The sequence below is a fragment of the Pinus tabuliformis genome, chromosome 4_1 (assembly GCF_031772625.1).
Source record: "Pinus tabuliformis cultivar Carrire ecotype Pingquan chromosome 4_1, CPIR1, whole genome shotgun sequence".
Taxonomy (NCBI): domain Eukaryota; kingdom Viridiplantae; phylum Streptophyta; class Pinopsida; order Pinales; family Pinaceae; genus Pinus; species Pinus tabuliformis.
This window is the reverse complement of record NC_142303.1, coordinates 893348346-893363863: the sequence shown is the minus strand read 5'-3', so window position 1 is coordinate 893363863 and position 15518 is coordinate 893348346.

Here is a 15518-nt window from a genome sequence, read left to right as displayed (position 1 = left end):
TTAGATCGCTCAAAGGTCAGAGTTTTAGGGGAAATGAATTATGTCTTAATTATATTATCTTAAAACTCTAAGGTTTGTCAGATAATTGATATATTAGTAGTTGACATCCCTGAGTTTTATGGTCGTATTTTGGGCAGAGACTAGTTTGAAAATCTAAAGGTTATTTTGCAACTGATTGGTCACATATGTGGCTTCCCTACAATGGAAAACCAAATCAAATTTGTGTCGAAAGAGAGAAGCATATGAAACATTCAATCATTGATTTTGATGAAGAAAATGAACCAGTAGTGTTTTCAAATAACGTCCTTAGGAACTATTCTTTCGAATCTTTCTTCAGAAATTTTCTAGCATAAACTTCTCCATTTTTAGTTGATTCTGTATCATCTCAAATTGAAAATTATTCACAAACAAATCCATCTAAGTGTATCAATATTATAGACAACATTGTAAATAAGAATGATAATTTATTTTGGATTCTTTATTTTGATGGTTCAAAATCCAATGAAGGTGTAGGATCTGGTTACATCTTGGTAAGTCACGAAGGTGAGAAAACTATACTTTCATGCAGATTAGAATTTGACTGTACCAATAATGTTGTTGAGTATGAAGCATTGGTGCAAGGTTTAAAAAAGGTTATTAGTCTTGACATCAAATACCTTAAAGTGTTTGTTGATTCGGAGATTGTCATTAAACAATTTAGAAACACCATCCACTGTGTTTCTAGTCACCTTAGACATTATCAGTCTTTGATTCAAGACCTCACTTCTCATTTTACTGCATTTGACATAACTCCCATCCCAAGGATACATAATGCTAGTGCCGACCTCCTAGCAAATGTTTCTTCTAAACTCATTCCACCTTAGGATTTTAGCCTTAACAGATTTTCAATTGAATTTATTTTTCGCCCCTCCATTCAAGATAGTGTAACGAATTGGTGTGTGTTTAATGATGATGATGATATTCTAAGTTTCTTAACATCAGAGGGTTCTTACTCCGATCAAGTAATTAATGAATATGAGCGTGACAAGATGCAAAATAGGTCCTCTGATGAAAATAATTTACCCAAACCTTGTAGTTAAATCTAAAGACTTATATGACTTAAAGGATAGATTCAAAAGAACCACCAATTGAAAAACTCAGAGTTCTACCTTGAGATATGAATTAGTTAACATAGGATCTGATCATAAACCTCAAAACATTAACTTGGGCCTTGCACTCTCACTAGATGAAAGATCTTCTTTCATTCATTTGTTGAAAAAGTACAAGGATGTTTTTGCATGGGATTATGATGATCTAAAAACCTATGATACATCCATCATTTAGCACACTATTCATATGCTTCTAGATGTCAATCCTATTCAATAGAAGCTAAGGAAGATCCACCCTAACTTGGAAGCTCAAATTAAAACTGAATTGAACAAGCTTCTTAAAGCTAAAATCATTTTTCCAGTCAGACATTCCAAGTGGGTCTCAAATCTTGTGCCTGTCAGAAAGAAGAATGGAGACATTCGCATTTGTATTGACTTTAGGAATTTGAATAAAGCTTGTGAAAAGGAAAATTTTCCTTTACCCACAATGGAGCAAATTTTACAATTTGTTGCTGGTTCTAAACTGATGTCCTTCTTAGATGGTTTTTCAGGATATAATCAAATACTTGTACATCCAGATGATAGACTGAAGACCACATTCAGGACCAAGTGGGGGACATATTCTTATCAGAAAATGCCTTTCGGATTAATTAATGTTGGAGCTACTTTCCAAAGAGCTATGGATATTTCTTTCAGAGGTTTGATTAAAAAATCAGTTGTAGTGTATCTTGATGACATTACAATTTATTCCAAACAAAGGAAGAATCATTTGCATGATTTGAAGCAAATATTTGAAAGATGTAGGAAATTTGGAATCTCCTTGAATCCCAAAAGTCATTTTTTTCTCTTAACGAAGGAAAACTTCTAGGTTTTATTGTCTCTAAAGAAGGGATATGTATAGACCCTGATAGAATCAAGGCAATATCTGAAATCTCTTTGCCTCATAACAAAAATTCTATGCAATCCTTCCTTGGGAAAATTAATTTTGTCAAAATATTTGTCCCAGATTTCTCTCAAATTGTACTTCCCTTACAAGCTATGATCAAGAAGAAGTCAATTTTCAAATGGGGACTCACTGAAAGAAAAGCATTTGAGGCAATAAAACAAGCAATCATTGATGCCCCTTCATTATCAACCCTTGATTTTACTAAACATTTTATTCTTTATACTTTTGCTTCCCAACAATCTTACACAACAGTCTTAACTCAACCTAATGAACAACAAATTGAGGCTCCAATCTCATTATTTAGTTAAAATCTATAGGGAGTTGAACTCAACTACTCATAGGTTGAGAAGAAAGCCTTTGCAGCCTTCAAATCCATAAATCATTTCAGGCCTTTCCTCTTGAAGATACACACTAAAGTAATGGTTCCTTTCCCTATTTTTAGGCAATTACTTATACAGAAAGAATTAGGAGACAAAAGATCCAATTGGGTTACTTCTGTGCAGGAATATGACCTAGATATTAAACCAGCGAAAATTATCAGAGGTCAAGGTTTTTGCAGGTTTATTACTTGAGTTGATGACAACTCAGCAAATGAATATTCAGGTAATAATGTTCAGATCACAGATTTATTTCCCATTGACTTGAATCTCAATATGATGATCTCATTTTTTATTTAAAAAATGGTTATGCTCCACTAGAACTCAATTACAAGAAGAAAAGAGCTCTCAAACTAAAGGCCAATCAATATCAGCTTGTTAATGATGTCTAATTTAGAAGAAATGATGATTTTGTTTTCTTATGATGTCTAGAGAAGTTTAAAGCTAAAAAGGTCTTACAGGAGCTACATGATAGACCAATCGAAGGACACTGTGGTGGAGATGCCACTGCTCACAAGATCCTGCGTGTTGGTTATTATTGGCCGACTTTATTCAAGGACACTCATGCTTATGTTAGAAAGTGTAAAGTCTTCCAAACTTCCGCTGGAAGAAAAAATAAACCAGCCTTACCTTTACAACCAGTTAACATTGAACAACCCTTTGAACAATGGGGACTGGACATAATAGGTGAGATTGTTCCTAACTCTTCCAAGCAACATAAATACATCTTGACTGCTACTGATTACTTCACCAAGTGGGTGGAAGCTATACCCTTGAAGGTGGCCAATTCTAAGAACATTATTGAATTCATTGATCAATTTATTATTACCAGGTTTGGTCTTCCTTATGCTTTAATTTTTTATAATGCATCATATTTTTCAGGTAACACCATTACTGAATTTTCCCTTAGAAAAGGTTTTAAATTGAAGTATTCTGAAAATTATTATCCACAAGGAAATGACTTAGCAGAATCTACTAACAAAAACCTCATTAGAATAATCAAATGGACCATTGACCAAAATCAGAGAAATTGGCATAAAGCTCTAGTCTTTGCATTATGGGTTGATAGAATTACCCAGAAGGCCTCTATAGGCACTTCTCCTTTTCAATTAGTATATGGTAAAGAATTTATTTTACCACCTAATCTAGCTATACCATCACTAGCCCTAGTGCAGTCCATTGAAGAAAACCCTTCCTCTGCTCTTCAACTAAGAATGTCTCAAATCCTTAAACTGGAGGAAGAAAGAGATAAAGCTAGACAAGTCCATGCCCATCATCAAAAATTTCTTAAGTCTGCATTTGATGAAATTACGGTTCAAAATAAAATAAAATAAAAATTAAAAATTAAAAAAAAATTAAAACTGGGGATCTAGTTCTGAAATGGGACAAAGCCCATGAGGAGAAAGGCAAACATTCAAAGTTCCAAAGACTATGGCTAGGCCCATTTCAGATTGTTCAAAAACTAGGCCCATCAACTTTTATTCTACAAGATCTATGAGGAAAGAGGGATGGTCTTCCTATTAATGGGCTAGTTTTGAAGAAATATTTTTATTAAGGATACCTATCCTTTTGTAAATATGTAAATAATCACATATATATACTAGTGTCTTAGCCCTAGCATTGTTAGGTAATACACTTTTGTCTTCATAGTGGGGTCTCTCATCATTAAAATGATATTTGACTTATTAAACGAGAGATATTTAGAAAGAAAATCATAACATTAAGCTTTAGTTTTGCAATTATAACAAAACTTTGAAATCTTTATATCCATTAAATTGTGAATGTTTCATAGCTTGAAAACTTTATAGAATTTAGTTATCCCTTGATTGATCATGCAAAATGTTTTCTTTAAAAAAATTAAATTCTATTATGAAGTTTCAGCATCTTTTGACTTCAATTATTGTCCCTTACTCTTAAGGAGTAAATATTCCTCCCCATCCACTGATTTTAAAAAAAATTAGAGTGTAATTAAAAAATACATAAAACTTGAAAGATAGGAGGTCTCATCATGATTCAACTTACCATGACCATGGGAAACCAATGATACTAACATTATCAAACTGGCCACCAAACCAGGATAATGGATTACGGTTATATAACCATAATACAAGAGGTCTCATCACGAGCCGACTTGTTCAGTGTCATTATAACCCATGAATTGCATTGTCATAATCTGGTCACTAAACCAGGACAATGGCTTTTAGGAAAACTTTAAAACAAAATTTTAAAAAGAAAAGATTAAAAACACCTAAGAATTTTACTATAAGTGGATGGGCCACTAGTATATCTGTGGTTAAATGGTAACCTTGTCGAGGCTATGGGCACTTGTTGGCAGCAGTGGATCTACCAGTGACAAAATAGGTCTATCTTAAAAGCTAAACTTTTGTAGTTTTTAACTTTATCTTTATAAATAATTAAATGAAAAACAGGGATAACAAAGGTTTTCATCAATAAACAGGTTATGAGATAATTTACAAAATGATGAGTTCTTTTATCTAGAGTAACTTTTATCAAACTAAACTTCAAAAAAATTTATCTTTCTAAGTCTTCTTGTTTAATTTATTAAAGCCTCATTTATTTTTAACATAGATAATTGTTTCACCCAATATGTTGCCAATTGTTGTACTACTCAACAACCCCCCATTATAATTAATAGCAAAACTAATAAATAATAGGGACCCTTTTAAAATTTAGCATAAATAAAACAAAGTAACCTTAGCTTTATTATTCCAAAAGCTTGATTGAATCTAGATATTTCCCTTATCGGAACTCAAATATCGAAGCTTAAGACTTTAAACATTGGATTTTACTTTAAAATCTCTTAGGAAGCATTTTATTGAAGCTTTCCAACATGTTCCCTTAAGAAAAAATCTGACTAAAGCATTCCCCGATCGCATTTTGTAAGGTCTAAGCCTTAAAATAATAAAAGCACTTTGTTTTATGTTATATGTTATAGACATTTTTGTGCCTTGCAACCCCAAGCATGAAATGTCCATAAACCAAGGGCTTCTAAGTCCCTAAAAGTGTTGTTCTAACCCCTAAAGGAACAAGGTCAACAGATTATAGCTTCTCCCAGAAGTTCTCCATGAGAAACTACTCAGAATTGGTCAAAACAGGATCATTGCAGTTGCTCCACTGGCTAAGCGCGTTGAATCTCACTTAAATACACTGTGAGGGTGCGTTGCATTTCAAAAGTCCCTTCTGTGGGGTGCGATGGGCGAGAAATGACAAATGGCAGTGTCATTCCGCGAGGTGGAGAGGCAATGGAAGCTTCCAGAATCTTCTCCTGTGACACTTGCCTCACTGAATTCGACCAAGGATGAGTAAGAGGCCCTCAGTCTCCAAGTGGAAGCAAGAACTGTCAGAGAGAAGACACTAATCAAATCACAAGCTGACTCATCCCCCTTACAGATATCTATATATGGATTCCTCATCTGAGAGATCCGGAGGCTGGAATTTTGCATATTGTAAGGAATTGTTGTTGGTTTCTAGAGACAAACATCAGATTGTTGGGTGATCTAAGCTTTGTTTGAGGTGAAGAGGGGCTTCTTTGCTGGGAGGTTGATGCTGGGTCGAAACAACTGGTTGTAACTCCTCCTGGATATTTTCTTGTTTATCAATAAAAACTATTTGAGTTTTCCTCCATGCTTTTGTATCATTGATGCTTGTTACATTTGTATGGTCAATTTACATCCGATCCTAGATTGTTTATGATTATAGATCCATGTCTTTGTATAGTGCTATGCTTCTGTGATCTTACAGGTACTTTGTGAAGCTGGGCGTGCAAGGGAGCAGGTAGCTGAGGACTATCAAAGAAGAGAGGGATCGAATCGAAGGATTAGCACAAGACAGAGGTTGGTCTTTCTGTTCCTCTCTATCTATAACATAAAGGAAAAACAAAAGTAGTTTTTCTCTGTTTGTTTCTAAGGTAGCTGTCACACCTTAGTGGGATAGAGCAGTTCTAAATAGACACTTTTCCCTATAACATTATAATAATAAAGTTCTGACCCCGCAAGACTCCCACGTAGCGTATCGGGGTTTCCATATCGGCATTTTCATTTGGATGTCCGTGTTAGTCGTTCGATCCTCTAATCTCCGATATCCCTTCCCACTACATTCTTCAATATGTGACCCCACCAATACCATAGCACTCATCTCTGATATCCGTCTCACCTCTGATCTTCGATATGCTACCCACCTCTCATTTCGCAACTACCATATGGGGATTTCTTAATTGGTAGTTATCCTTTCAACTCCCCAATATGAAAACGTCGATGTAGAACCTCCCATAATTCTTCCTGCCTATAACTTTAAGATTTTATGCACTATAATCTTATCGGAGTTAAACGATATCATATATTTTAACAATGCAATAATGAAATTTCGTCGATAAAGTTCTATGATATGCTGACATGTAATGTAGCCCATGTGAATTCACATTTTATCAATAAATGGCCAAATGTGGTGAATTTATGGTTTTCAATATAATAAACGTCCTCATTATTGCTAACGATTTCCTAAGATTTCACTCACTAAAGTCTTTGATTCATGTGTAATTGGTTATTTTCTCTAATTTATTTGCTCTGAGTGTTAGTTACTCCTCACTCTTGTGTTTCTCTTGGAAGGTTAGTCCCAATAAACACAATTCAGCAAAAATGTCTCAGTTGACCAAACCTAGAATAAAACATGTTGTTCAGCAACAACCAGTCACTCCTCCCCCTAAGGCAGCAAAATTTCCTGCACTATTTTCTGATACCACATGCACCTCGGATGCCAAAACCTCTACCCGGGAGGCCATGTATCAATTATTCAAAAGAGTCGAGGGTCACAGAAAGAGTAGCCATAGCAGAAGAGTCATTCCCAGTTTCTAATACTACATATAGTGATCTAGCCAATTCGTTCCTCCTTAGAATTGCTACTTGTCCGAACATATTTCCTTACATGGATATGATCAGATGGGTTATCGACCATATAAACATTGTAGACATAAATTTTATGACGAAGAGGAACATGGTCATCGGCCCTTTCACCAGCAAAGATTTGTATCAAATGTACCAGCTACCATCACCTCAAAATAAATATGATAAGGACTTCATTGAGAAATTCATGAAGGAAAATCAAGATGAATCTAAAGTCATAAAAGGATGGAGAAGAGATGCTAGCAAGCACAAGCGATAGGACAAGGGTATGTACTCTATATCTTCTCTTTCCGAACCTTATTGTTATGTTGCCGCCATGATATGTAGATAATTTGGTTATGCTAATACCCAAAAGTTTTTAGACCAATGAGTACCCCTGATTGATGCATCCTCTGATAGATACGTTATGGACTGGAGGACTATCCTGTCTCATAATTTAAGTGCCCAAATCCTAGAATATAGGAAGAAACACATTTTTTCTGAAAATATCGTTCCCCAATTTTACATGAGTGCCTATGTAATGGATTCTATTTGTTTCACTTTTGATTTCCCATGCATGAGATGGAAATGGACCATACAGGACCCTATGCCTATTCACATCTATCATAGTATTCTCTAGGAGTCAAGATATCGGCCCCATTTCTACAAAATTTTCCATGTCATTGTGCTTCTGATCCACCATCTTGTTTTTAATGAGAAATGCCCTAGAATCTCACCTGAAGCCAATTGTTGCACAAAATATTGTCACCATGACATTCTGCAGTCAGTGTGAGTCTATCACCACTCATACTGTCCTCCTTTGCAAGTCCTAAACCTCAGCTCTTCATGTCAAGCCCTAAAAATGAGAGAAAGTCCTTGAAAATCTCTAAAACTCTGGTTCCGCACTTTCTCTTAGCATTACCTGCGGGCCCGCACCCCCTGGTCATGTCCCATGCGGACCTGCCTGCTCTATCTTTAAAGGAAAGGGTGCAGACCCCTGTAAAAGTCAAAAAGGTGCAATTTTACTATTAAAAACTCACTTTGGGTTAATTTTGGACACTTCTAGAAGGAACCTTGAGGTGGCAAGTTTGCTCCTAGGTGGTTCATGCATCCCATAACTAAAGGAGCTAACCCCTTGATGTGAGGATCTTATCCCTTTGAAAGAGGACTCTATCCCTTTGAAGGTGGACCTGGTAACTTCCTTCCTCTACATTATAAAATGAGGCATTGGGCTAGTTGCTAGAGAGGTTGAAAGCTGAATATTTTTTAGGGTAAATGTTGTTGGAATTTAGAATTCCTAATTGAGCTTGAGAGGAGAGATTACATACATTTTGATCTCATTGGAAAGATTGTGAAGCTTGTCAAAGTAGAGGAGATTCTTGCTGGACCCTGGGAGGAGCTTGTACAACATCAAGGCACCAAGGTTGTAAAGTTCTTCTTTGTTTAAAGTTAATACAATCAAGTTCATTTTTCTCAATAAGTTGTCTTCTATGGTTTATTTCATGAATTCCTTGATCATCATGACAAATATGGTTTATTATATTGGCTATGTAGGTGTTATTTTATGTGTGCTTGTTTGTGTTTGCGGGTTCTTTAAAAGGAAACTCATTTGGACGGTCGGAGCATGGCTGCCAAAAACTAGCGTTGGACTTGAGGTAGGGTCTAAAACATCTCTTGGCTTTTATTTATAAATCACAATATTTAGAGAAAGGTAGAATTTGCTTGTTTTTCTTGTCACTAGATATCTGTAGATACTATGGAGATCGGTCTTGTCCGCAAGAACGATTTATCCGGCCGACAAAATGGCGACTCCATTGGGGACTTGAATTTTGGTTTTTTACCTTTCCTTTTACTTTGACTTGAGAAACTTTTTCTTTGTTTCTGGTTTTTGCCTGATGTGTATGGGATTGGGTAGTTTTTAGGTTCTGGAGTATATTTTGTTTTTTCTGAAATTTTGAAGAGGACCGCACGTTCTGTTTGTAACACATTGCCGACATCCCCGCACTGTTACTTTACTACACAGAGCGGTACCGCATCTGGTTATACCGGAGGCCTACGGACCCTGTCAAAATTCTTGAAAAACCTAAATTTTTTTTGTCCAGTTAAGTTTAGTTTTTATTTTCGACTTTTAGTGTTTACCCATATTTGCATGTGTTCTGTCAAAAAGCCTTGTTTATAAGTTTCTTTCAGCGAATTCTTCTTCTCATCAATATCCATTAAGTTAATTGGGTGTTTTGAGTCTCTTTTTTGAGAAATTCTTAATTTGATTTCCTTTGGTCATTACTTGGAGGTTTGTCTCAGTCTAAATTGTGTATGAGTGTTAATCACCTTTGAGTGTTTTTATTTTTTGATCTTTGGAACTCTCACCCAATTTTCTTGACTTGCACTTAATTGGTTCTTAGATTACATTAGAATCATCTTGTGTTTGAGAATTCTCTTGCATAGATCACATTTTCATAATTAGAAATCTCATTTTCAGAATATGAATGAAAAATGTGCATAGATTACATTTGCATACTTTTCAAGTGAATTGTGCATAGATTACAATTGCATAGTTTACATTCTGAAAAATCAATCGTAGATTTAGATCAGTTTTCTTTGATTTGAATTTACATATTTTTATGCTTGTTTTTAACACACAAAAACAAAAATAAAAATTGTTTTGGAATTGATTTGCATTAGTTTTTCTTGATAAAATTAGTGCATTAGAGAATTTGTTATATTTTCTCTTAGCAATTAATTTTTTGCATTGTTGGAAGTGAATGGAAACTCTCTCCTTATTTTAGTTAGGATTCATCGAATTGAAAAGATTACATTATCATATTCGATTGCATTTAGTTTTGGGTCAGGTCATAACACCATTGGTTTCATATCCATTTACCCTTTTGAGTAATAACAGACTAAATAACACAATGCTTAATTAAAATTCATCTAGTAATTGTTACATTTTTAGGGCTCTTTCCACCAATCTAGCTTAGGCTAGTGTCTTGGAATAGGTTTTAGTTAACTCTCCAAGACAGTAAAACAAACAAGTAGTCGATCTTGTGGTAGAAAATAAATTCCAATTGTTACATATATGCTCTAGGAAGCTCCTCTTAAAGGAGTCAAGCACGAGATCATATCTAAACCAGTGAGGTAATCAATCCTTCCTCATTGGGAACGATAGCAGATATACACGTATTAAAAACGGTAAACCTCAGATTGACCATTGTCGAGGAGCCTGGGGTCACTTGTTGGTAAACCTTGGATTATGTCAAGGAGCCTTCAAGGGGATTGAGCTTTGTTACTCTGCCTGTGCATGTGTATCGAATCGTAGACTGTTCCCCCAGGTATATTTGTTTCTGTTGGTAACCTTAGTGGCCATAATCTATAGGATTCTTTCCTAAGGTGACGGTGGAGGTAAGATCCCACTGTACCTGGAGCAGACGTCGACTAGACTCACTTGGACTCTCTGGGGGGTTCTCTTCACTCGAGATGGTTTAGTGAAGAAACTTGTGCCAATCTGTTTCATTAAGCAGGTTGTCGAGGTAACTGTTCCAACTGCCCTTTCTGTATTGAATTCTTCGACGTTGGATTTCATCACCAACTATTGTTTTTAGTACGGAAAGTTGCTGTTTTTGTGTGGCTTGACTCCTAGATTTGATAGCGCGTGTTAATTTGTTTGTTTTTACTTTTAGAGACCATAGGTGTGAATTGTGAATTGTTAATTTTAGTTTTAAATTGTTAATAAAATTCACTGAAGTTGAATATAATGGCAACAGTTCTGGAATTTACCAACCAAGGAACCCCTCTTAACGAGAATCCTAGTACTTTTCCTTGCTTTGGAAATGTTAGTCCTCCTTATATGGCTACATTGTCATTACCTGGATTTACAATAGGTTTACCGATATGGTTATTTTCAACTTTGTTGGCCCTAAATACACCAATTGTTCCACCTCAACAAAGTTCACCATCTCAACATCACCAACCTTTTGTTGACCCTTTACCTTCTTCGCCTAATTTTTCTTCCTCCATTTCTTACTCTTCGCTTGGTAAAAGCCTTGACGCTAGTAACCAGGTGGCTAAGAAGAAGAAGAAAGGGAAGAAGAAGAAGAAGAAGAAGCAATATAAGAGAGAATTCAACCAACCAACCATGGCTGTAAGTGTTAGTTGTGTTAAGGAAACCTCCAAAATGCATCGTAAACCCAAATACCCTTGCAGGATTTGTAAGGGTGACCACTTCCTTATCAATTGTCCCGGTATTCCAAAGGTCTTGGAAGTATGGTCAGAAAAATCTCATCAACTTTCCATTGATCCATGAACTAGTGATAGTCAGGTTCCTGGGAAAAAGGGTAAAGTTTGGTTTCCTTGTAAGTTATGCAAAGAGAGTCATCAAACTCACATTTTCCCTCACATGGATGAAGCCTCAAAATTGTTGGAAAACCTTACTGTTCCACAGCCAAAATTTCCAACTAGTTACCATAAACTTTCTCCCAACCTACCGTCAACTGACGGACTGATTGATCTAATTTCAAGTACAGTCGATCCCACTCTTCCATTGGATAGTGAAACTCATATCACTCAGGTTGATGATCCATTAGTTGATCAAGTGGTTGATTCAATTTCACATTCGGTCGATCCCACTCTCCCTTTAGAGAGTGAACTTCATACCGCTCAGGTCCTCCTTGTTACATCAGATTCTTCTATGCTGGGGGGCATTTCACCTATTTCTACAGAACCCCCTCCAAGTACTGAGGTCATTTCCTTTGATTGGAACAGACTGACAGAACCTCGTCTTCCTTCCTCCATCCCTTTCCAAATCATTGTCAAGGCTAGTGGTAGGGACATACCCCGCACACAGGTAGATGAAGGTGCTTATGTTAGTATTTTATCCTCAATTGCTTGGAAAGCTTTTGGTTCCCCTCAGCTTGTGCCTATTACGCAGCATCTGAAAGCTTTTAACAGAACCATTAGTGAACCTTAAGGGATCCTTCCTAAGTTTTCTATTACCTTGGAAGGTAAAATTGTCTGTATTGATCTTATGGTAGTTTGAGGTCCCTTGGATTTCAATTTACTCCTTGGACGCGACTATGTTTATGCAATGAAAGCTTTCGTATCGACACTCTTTCGCGTGATGTCTTTCCCTCACAATGGAAATATTGTGATTGTAGACCAGCTTTCGTTCCCTAGTCTTGTTTCAACTACCAATTATATGACACCCCTAAATGTTCTTGATTCTAAAGTGGTATCTACCCCGCCACAGGTTAATTATGTGGCAACTGGTCCCATGTTTTCAGTTACCGATGTAAGTGAGCCTCTCACTGTTTTATCATCTTCCTTTGATTTAAATCCGGTAATTGACATGGAAAACTCTATGGGATTTCTTGAACGCGATGTTCTTATCCCTTTTGAGTCCCTTGACATGTGTTCCTTCCACAGGACTATTCTTCCTTCTGATGAAGACCTCTTAGAAGCCATGATCAAGGTGTGTCCATTTACATGTCTTTCTTCCAGTTGGAAGCCATAATCGGTTGGCGAGGAGAGTTTTTCCCTGTATCAACCTTGTTAAAAAATGAAACAAGCTGTCGCAAGGATAGTTTTTTTTCCTGTATCAACCTTGTTAAAAATGAAATGGGCTGTCATGAGGACAGTTCTTTTCCTATGTCAACCTCGTCAAAAAATGAATCAGTTATTTGAGGAAAGTTCCTTTTACTGTGTCGACCTCGTTAAAAAAATGAATCAGTGAGTGCGAGGATAGTTTGTTCCCATCTCAACCTCATTAAAAAATGAAACTAGATGTTCAGAGGATAGTTCTTATTACTGAGTCAACCTTGTTAAAAAATGAATTAGGTGCGAGGATAGTTTGTTCCCGTCTCAACCTCATTAGAAAATGAAACTGGATGTTCAGAGCATAGTTCCTTGTCTTGTGTCAAGCTCGTTAAAAAATGAATCAAGGATTTTTTAGCATAGTTCCTTGTCTTGTGTCAAGCTCGTTAAAAAATGAATCAAGGATTTTAGAGCATAGTTCCTTGTCTTGTGTCAAGCTCATTAAAAAATGAATCAAGGATTTTAGAGGATAGTTCCTGTTACTGAGTCAACCTCGTTAAAAAATGAATTAGGTATGAGGACAGTTCTTTTCCTGTGTCAACCTCGTTAAAAAATGAAACACGCCGTCAGAGGATAGTTCCTGTTACTGAGTCAACCTCGTTAAAAAATGAATCAGGTATGAGGACAGTTCTTTTCCTGTGTCAACCTCGTTAAAAAATGAATCAGTTCGTCAGAGGATAGTTCCTGTTACTGAGTCAACCTCGTTAAAAAATGAATCAGGTATGAGGACAGTTCTTTTCTTGTGTCAACCTTGTTAAAAAATGAATCTGTTGGTCAGAGGATAGTTCCTGTTACTGAGTCAACCTCGTTAAAAAATGAATCAGGTATGAGGACAGTTCTTTTCCTGTGTCAACCTCGTTAAAAAATGAATCAATTGGTCAGAGGATAGTTCCTGTTACTGAGTCAACCTCGTTAAAAAATGAATCAGGTATGAGGACAGTTCTTTTCCTATGTCAACCTCATTAAAAAAAAAATGAATCAGTAGGTTATATAGGTAGATTGTAGAGAGTCGCCAGAGCATAGTTCCTTGTCTTGTGTCAAGCTCATTAAAAAAATGAATCAAGGATTTTATGAGCATAGTTCTTTGTCTTGTGCCAAGCTCGTTAAAAAATGAAACAAGGGGTCATGAGCATAGTTCCTTATCTTGTGTCAAGCTCGTTTAAAAAATGAAACAAGGGTTTTGAGGATACTTCTTTTCCTGTGTCAACCTCACTAAAAAATGAAACAACTCATTTTCCGTCATTATGCTAGGGGCATGCGAACTTATAACAAGCATAGTTTTTCATTTCAAGCTTGTGTAAACATGAAACCGAATCCAAGCAAAGTTCTATATGGTTCAAGATTGTGTAAAAATGAACCCATACCCGTTTTACATCTTGTGATTGCCTTTTTTATCCGCTAAATTCTGCTAGATGAGCCTTGGTTGTTTTCATTCCATTGCCACCATCTTTTTGGCTGATCATATGCTTTCACTTGGTTGTTTACCCTTCCTGAGGGACCGCATCTATGAGTGGTTTTATTAGCCAGTATCTTAACCATTACATGTTTTGAGCAGTTCCTCCATGGCCGGAACCAATTGCTACCCTTTATACCACTCGTTCCTCTAGGACGAGTCCTCTTTAAGCTCTTTTCTAACTCGTAAAATATGAAAAGATTGTCGAGTTTTTCCTTTTTAAACTCGCTAAAACGGAATTAAAAGGACGGTCCACTTTAAGCTCTTTTCTGACTCGTAAAATATGAAAAGATTGTCGAGTTTTTCTTTTTAAGCTCGTTAAAATGGAATTAAAAGGATGGTTCACTTACAACTCTTTTCTGACCGTATAAACATGAAAAGATTGTTGGGCTTTTATCGTTTCAAGTTTGATATTGGTTATAAAACGACGTGTCTTTGATCGCTTTTTTTTTTTTGGATCAGGACCACTAATTATGAAAAGTACTCCTTGATTGTAATGGTCAAGCGGTTCTCTCAAGTATTTTTTTATACTTTTTCGGGCTTGGGAGACACAAATTTACGAAAAAGGACAACCATGGAGTTTTCTTAAGTTTTTCTTCTGACTCCCTAAAATTGAAAAATGCCGAGTTTCTCCTATACTGGACTCATTAAAATTTAACAGTAAAGGACCTGTTCAATTACAAACAGGAACGGACCACTCCTTCTTAGGGTTCGAATTTAAACTAAGTTGGACTCATCCAAAGGATGAGCTTATAATCAAGAAAATGTTATCCTCCTCAAGCTTGTCAAAAATAAAGAGGTACTTGCCAGAAATGGTGGGGGAAAAGAGAGAAAAATGAACCTATTTGTTATACTTTGCGTCTCAAAAAAACATTTAACCACTCTTGAACACGACACTTTTTGTTCACCTGGGTTGGGAAATCCTTTGCCTAACAGTTAATCAAACCATATTGAAAGTCTTCAGCCGGTTTCTGGGTATTAGCTTTGGGTCAGTTGTCACCAAACCATCTGCAGTGTCGTTATGTGTTCAAGAGTTCAGTGCAAATAAACCATTCATTTGCAAAATATCTGTCATCCATCTTGACCATCCCTGAGTCAGTCCTTGCAACTATATTTCTTCAAACTTGATCTATGATTTCGTGTTGTGGGCTTGCCTATGACGGATCGCTT